This window comes from Panicum virgatum, chromosome 4N, assembly GCF_016808335.1.
Source record: "Panicum virgatum strain AP13 chromosome 4N, P.virgatum_v5, whole genome shotgun sequence".
Classification (NCBI taxonomy): domain Eukaryota; kingdom Viridiplantae; phylum Streptophyta; class Magnoliopsida; order Poales; family Poaceae; genus Panicum; species Panicum virgatum.
The window spans coordinates 46,860,838-46,868,079 of record NC_053148.1 but is presented as its reverse complement, the minus strand read 5'-3'; the positions used below and the strand labels follow the sequence as shown (position 1 = coordinate 46,868,079).

The 7,242-nt window shown below is 52.7% G+C and overlaps 1 pseudogene; it reads right to left on the bottom strand.

Moving 5' to 3' along the window:
* Positions 1-4,774: 4,774 nt before the first annotated feature.
* Positions 4,775-7,242, bottom strand: LOC120669469 (annotated as a pseudogene).

Sequence of the window (7,242 nt, the reverse complement as noted above, 5' to 3'; positions counted from 1 at the left end):
AAGCTCAACTTCGACGGGTCGTCGAAGCTCGCGTCCCGGCGCGCGAGCATCGGCGGCGTGTACCGCGACCACGAGGGCGCGTTCGTGCTGGGCTACGCGGAGCGGATCGGGACGGCGACGAGCTCCGTGGCCGAGCTCGCCGCGCTCCGGCGCGGGCTCGAGCTGGCCGTGGCCAACGGCTGGCGCCGCGTCTGGATCGAGGGCGACGCCCGGGCGGTGGTGGACGCCGTGCGGCGCCGCGCGCGGGTGCGCGCCGAGGAGGACCGCAGGCTGTGCGGGGAGATCGCGGACCTGCTGCTGCTGCTCGACGACACGACCGTCTCGCACGTGCGCCGGGCGGGGAACCGGGTGGCGCACGGCTTCGCCCAGCTCGGCCACGGCGAGGCGCGGCCGAGGGTGTGGCGCGGCGTGCCGCCCGACGAGGTGCTCAGGTTCCTGCAGCGCGACGCCGAGGGGAAATGATATCCGCTAGCTCGTGGAAAATGGTCGTGTGCATACGTTGATTTGGGCGTACGTGATCTCTCGTGCGGTTTGATTATGGGGAGAGACCATAGACATACACTAGGGTGCTGCATTTTTTTTAACCAACTGAATTGTGACTTGTACAGGGTTGTGATTTTATTGTTGTAACTTCAGATGGGTTTGGGTTCAAAATGTAAATTTCAACTTATACGCCATAGTGTTAATAAAAAGATGAAATAAGAAAACGTCTGTTAATCCTTTTGTAATTTGTTACAACAAGCCGCAAGAGATATATTAATCATGTCAACCGTTGGTGCAAGTATCTGTTACAACAAAATACCAATGTGATTGCAGTATGCTGCTGCTTCATCACTTGAATCCTTCCAAAAAAATGCCAAGGAAATGCACCCGTTGGTCGTTGGATTGTAAAAAAAAAAGTACCAATGCACCCGCAGCTCTGCATATTAAACCAGTATCAATGTTGGAAGAGTAGTAACTAGTGATGGAACCCCATGCAAGCTCATCACCATTGGAAACTTTTATAGTACCATGCATATAGGGAACCAGATTTTTATTCTCGGTATCAAATATGGGAGACAAAATTTTATAGCATCATGCATATAGGAAACCAAGTTTATATTCTAACTCTGTTCGTATCAGCTAGCCAGCAGTACTTTTTTCTCATAACAAATCAGCACCAGCCACCAGCCAGACAGTAGTATTATTCTCTCATAACAAATCAGCACCAGCCAAGCACAACCAGCCAAAGAGCGAAGTATATACCATATAAAGATTTTCCTCAAACATGAATCATGGTATCCCCCACTTTATTTTGTACTCTTGGTGATCTTAGTTGTTGTCTGATTTGTTGATTAAATGAGATTCGCGCTGAAAAGGGCTAGCTAGAGCCAAACTAAGAACTGTCCTGTAGATGTGATCGCGAGAAGTCATCAAAGGTACGCGCACTCATCAGAAAGCCGGAACCTTCGGCCAAGGCCTGCAACGACGTCGGAACCGGCGGCACGTCCACGGCGACGATCCCCTCCAGCGCCTGCACCACCTGCTCCATTGTCGGGCGGCGCGCCTCGTCGTCCTGCACGCCCCAGCAGGCCACCCTGCACGCGCGTTCCAGCTCCCGCGGGTCCGCATCGCCGCGCAGCCGCTCGTCCAGCAGCCCGTCGAGCGCCTCCCCTTGGCGGTTAAACACCTTAATTAAGCGTTAAGTTAAACAGATTAATTAAATGTAATGACTATCATTTGAATACATCAGGCACATTAGTTTAATTAAGTGTAAACTGAGAGCCTGTTTCCAACCCACAGGCCGATCGAAACACAACAGAAGTCTCGCGCGACGGCGAGCGCAGACGGTACCAACACAATACAATTTTACAAAATAGTAAACAATATTAAGGTATTTACAAAATGACTTTTACAAATTAAAGTTCACATAATAGATAACAGCAGCGGTAGAGAGTCTAACATGAGGAAGATTTTCATTAAAAACCAACTGAAATAAATTGAAATAAAATGATAACTACGGAGACGTGAGGACGTCACATCGAGCCCACCGATGTGAATCCGGATTAACTCCTATACTTGAAATAGGGTAAACAACAAACCATGAGTATACTAATACTCAGCAAGACTTACCCGACTAAGGGTATACTTAGCCCATTATCTAGACATGTAAGATTTTTGGCTGGTGGGTTTGTTTTGCCAAAAAATATCTAAAATAAATCCTTAACTTTAAAATTTTAGCTCCAAATTATAACAATAAATTGGCTAAACATCTATGATTTGCATATCTATAGCAATCAAGGTGGAAACATAATTAATTAGATAACATCAACTCGTTTTGTTTCATTTCTTTACTACGATGTGACTCGGAGATCAATGTGCTCATGTCCGAGAGCAAATGACGGCGAATCAATCCGATTTAACCTTGCAAGGTGGACCTAACCAACACGACACGCATTTGCTCCGTCGAACTATACGAGCCAACCATTCCCCTCCCCGCCTCGAACTACAGGACCGCCCCACCAACGTATAGCCAGCCGAGCTCAATGAGAGACCACCAAAAGTAAATAGATGCATCCCAATTCTCTGCGACTACTCGACTCGCCCTAAGGGGTGGAAAGAAGTCCTGTACTTTCAAAGTGAGGCAGTACTCGGCTTACCGGTTTCGACTACCTCCTACTCCCGGCATGCGGTTAGTACAGTTCAAACATGATCAGTAGGGGCAACAACGGTACGGTCCTCAATCGACACAGACGGAGCTAAGACACCAGGAACCCTGTCCTATTGCCATGCCTATATCTCATTATCATTCCTCCGTCCGGTCTCAAATTTCCATTCATTCCATATTTCATTCCATATCTCATATACTGGAATATAAAGATAACTATAAATCTCGCGAGTAACCTGAAATTACTCGACTTTTGCCCTATAGCTCGCGAGTGACAGGAAATCACTCGACTTCTACCGAGACTTATTTAAGTATAGCAATGCTATCGACCTATCCATACTAGTATAAGACCAAGGGAACCTAGAGATCATGCAATTAAGGTTCCAGACAACTCCTAAAAACGTAATGCACAAGCAATACACATATAATAATTCATAATTTAAAATAGTAGGTTATGCACCGGGGCTTGCCTGGGATTAACACTAGGTCAGTGTTAGTTAGATGATACTCGCATGACGAGCGTCTTCTTTTGGTCATGCACATCGGGATCCATCCGTCCAGCTTCTAGATGTGTCCACCATTCACCGTCTGCTGGCTCAGCTCCAACATCACGTCCTTCACGTGGTTCATCTATCGTACCTAAATAAGGTGCAACAATGAATATGTATGAATTCATGAAAGTACAACACGCCAAAGTAATCATAAAAGTGCAACACACTATACAACATATCATTTGATATTAAAGAAAAGATGAATCACACTTTGAAAAGAGCATAATTATCATAAACAAATGTATCAATAAATGATCATCTAAAACCAGCACTTACAGACATCGCTCTGAGCTATAACACTATTTATTTTGTAAGACTAAAATAAAGCCATATTTACTACTACTTAACGGTCATTTAAATTACAAAGCCATGCTAGGAAATTGCAAACATTTTATAAGGACAGGTGCTTTGGTTCAAAAATAAATACTACTACTCTGAAGTATGATTTTAATTATAAATACATAGCCTAGATTTTATATGATTTTTAATAGCTTTTATAAAGTACTATTGTTAAATACAATATTGATTGATGCAAAAATGAATGAAATGCACCGGATAACACTCATAGCTTCTATGATCCTGGAAAGATGCAAAACTGATGTATGTTACATAATTAAAGTCTTGAACTAAGTCTCTTGATTTTTATCGATAGAGATTTATTTTTAATAGAAGAAACGTTAAAGCATCAACATTAAATCATTAACTCATGTATACATGCACCAAATAAATCTAACACCTTTGCCACAGCATATGCATCACATGAACAGCCTACCATAAAAATTTCATAGCAAACGGAGCAATATAACTACAAATATGAATTTATTCCCAACAAATACAAATAAAATTCGAGGACAATATTTTTCCACTAATACCTATCATATTATATACCCACTGCATAGATCTACTAACAAGGATTCCAAAACATCTTTATTTTCTATTTTATATTTTTTCTACAATTTTTAAACGAATTTATAAGTTTACTGCAAAATTCTAATAACAAAACTAAATATTCCATCTAGGTCCCTAGGTTTTGCAGAAAGACCCTGAAAAGAATTGGGGGCTTGCAATTTGGCCCTTGGCCGGATTGGAAGCATTTGCGGCCGGTCCCGGCCAGATTCCGGTGGGCCTCCTCGCTGGCGGCGAGGGTAAAGGGGCGGAGGAGGTAAAGGGGGTCGGGCCGCACCTTTTGGTGGCCGTGGGGCGTAGGGAGATGGCCGGAGGCGGCTTGCCGGCGTGCAGGGTGAGGGGGCGGCTGTGGTGAGCTCACTCCGGTGAACTCCGGTGGCCGGGGCGGGCGGAGGAGAGGCCAAGGAGCTTCAGGGAGCCGAGGTCAAGCGGATTTGGGGGTTGGTGGAAGGTGGGGTGAGCTCGGTCGACGGCTCGGCGTGGATGTGCAGGCAGCGGCGGCCAAGGCGGGTGTGGCGGCGTGGCCGTTCCGGCTGGCACAGGGCCAGATGGCGGCGTTGTGGGGCGGGGCGAGCACCAGAGCGGCCGGGCGGTGCCGGTGCGCGCGAAGGCGCGGCCCGGTGCCGCGCGGGCACGGCTCGTGGCGTGCGGCGGCGACTGGCGGCCATGGCTAGCAGCGGCGAGGCGAGACGGCGCGGCGCGCGCGGCACGCAAGCGTGCGGCGAGCGCTCGCAGGCAGGCTCAGCCGGCGCGTCCTTGGCGGCATCCGCGCACGAGAGAGGCGATGGAGGGGGAGAGAGGGGCAGCGGCGAGCAGCAGAGTGAGACGCGCTCGGTGCCGTGGCCAAATTGGTCACTGTGACCACGCACACGGCAAAAATATCGAGTGTTATGTACAGGGGCAAAATATCGGGTGTTACACTGGCCTTCCTCGCGGCCACCAGCGGGAAGTACCCCGACAGCGACGGGTCCTGCTCTGCGGCCGGCCAGCACCGCGCGTTCCGGCGGCCGGAGACTATATATCTCCAGCAGCACCATCCCGTAGCTGTACACGTCGGCCTTGGCGGTGATCGGCACGCTGGAGATCCACTGCGGCGCGAGGTATCCGATGGTGCCCCGCACCGTGGTGAGGACCCTGCTGAAGTCCCTCGCCAGCAGCTTCGCGAGGCCGAAGTCGGCAACCTTGGGCACGAGATCCTTGTCGAGCAGGATGTTCTCCGGCTTGATGTCGCAGTGGATGATGCAGTCCCGGCACCCCTCGTGGAGGTAGAGCAGGCCCCGCGCCGCGCCGAGCGCGATCTGGAACCTCGCGCGCCATCTCAACGCCGGCGCCGCCGCTCCCCCGAAGAGAGCCTTGTCCAGCGAGCCGTTGGGCATGTGGTCGTAGACGAGCAGCCGCTCGCTGCCGCGGGAGGAGAAGCCGCGGAGGCGGACGAGGTTGACGTGCTGGATCACGCCGATGGTGCGCACCTCGTTCCGGAACTGCTTCTCCCCCACGCAGAGGCGGCACTCGAGCTTCTTCACCGCGACGGCCACCCGGCCGCCGGGCAGCGTCCCCTTGTACACCGATCCGAAGCTGCCGCCACCGAGCTTCTCCGAGAAGTTCCTGGTCGCGCTCCTCACGTCGCCGTACTTGAACGCCACAAGGTTGCCGCCTTCTGATGCTGCCTGCAGGAATGTTCTGCTCCTCTGCCGTTTCCTATACATTCTAACGACCACGAACACGATGATAGACAAGGCTAGGATGGACGCAACTGCGGCAATGGAAACGAAGACGGCCGTTCTCTTACGGCCTCTCGAGGAGGGCACGTCCATGGCGGACACCCGGAGGTAAAGGTCATCATCCATGCCGCCCGTGTCCTCCAAGTTGAGCAAGCCGCCGTACCACAGAGAGCACTGACTGCCGTAAGAGTACGCGGTGCAGTTGCAGCTCCTCAAGCAAGCCAACTCGCAGTCTCGAGCGCTTGATGCCTGCGCAGACGATGAGTTTCTCGGTAGAGAAACGCCTGGCGCCGGCAAGAAGGCGTCGCCGTCGCCGTCGCCGTGCACCAAGCTGCTGCTGTTCACGCCACCGTCGTCACACCGCGGGGGATTGTTCCGGCGGCAGCCATGGGAGTGATCCCCTAGCTCCCAGTCCCCCGCGGAGGAGGGACGGAAGCCGGCGGGGCAGCTGCTGTAGGGCTCGCTCTTCCCGTTGCAGAAGCCGAACGGGCCGCAGACGGCGTAGACGTCGCACAGTCGGTGCGGCTCCGTCCAGATGATCATCCACTCGTCGGCGGACGGCGACCACATGATCTGCCTCACCTGACCGGAGACGTCCAGGACTAGCCTGGAGAGAACCGTGGGGTCCTGCAGGGAGTAGGTGAAGTAGCTGGCCTTCTTGCCGGACACGAACTCGAAGTCGTACTTGTCGTGCGATATCATCTCCGGGATCCCGGCGAACACGCCGTCTTTCCACTCGCCGCTGCTCCAGAAAGTCACGGTCCTGTTCCATTTTGTGAGGTACTGGCTGCTCCCGTTGGGGTCGATCCCCAAGGTAAACATGCCGGGAGCCGGGTCGCCGGTGTTCTTCCAAGAAACCAGCGCCTGCACTTCGCCGGTGATCTTGTTCATGCCAAGGTGGACTCCGGGGAGCCACGTGTCGGTTGGGTGCTCCGCGCTCTGCCACAGAACCTTGCCGCTGATCTCGCGCCGGAGCTCCAGGTTCCCGGTGTCCTAGATGACCGCCACGGCGGCGGCGCCGTCCGAGCCGCTGGCGGAGCTAACGTTCGTGGACCAGACGAGCTTGCCGGCTTCGTTGGTGAGGACGAGGTTGCCGTCCGCCGCCACGGCAAGCCGAGAGGACGCCGGGTCGGCGACCGGCGCGGCCCTGTTGGCGACCCACACGGGCGTGCGCTGCGACACGACCTTCTTGTACCAGATCCCCATGTAGTAGTTGCTGCCGCCGCCGCCAGCGGGGCTGAAGAAGCCCAGCTCGAACTTGCCGCCTCTCGACACGACGGTCCGGTCACCGGAGATGGAGGAGTTGGCGGGGATGGTGTCCGACGCCAAGCACCACGCAGTACTGCCGCCGTGGATCGCCATGGCCATGAGAAGCAGTAGCGCTGTCGAAGCCATTGGTGACACTGAGAAACATGAT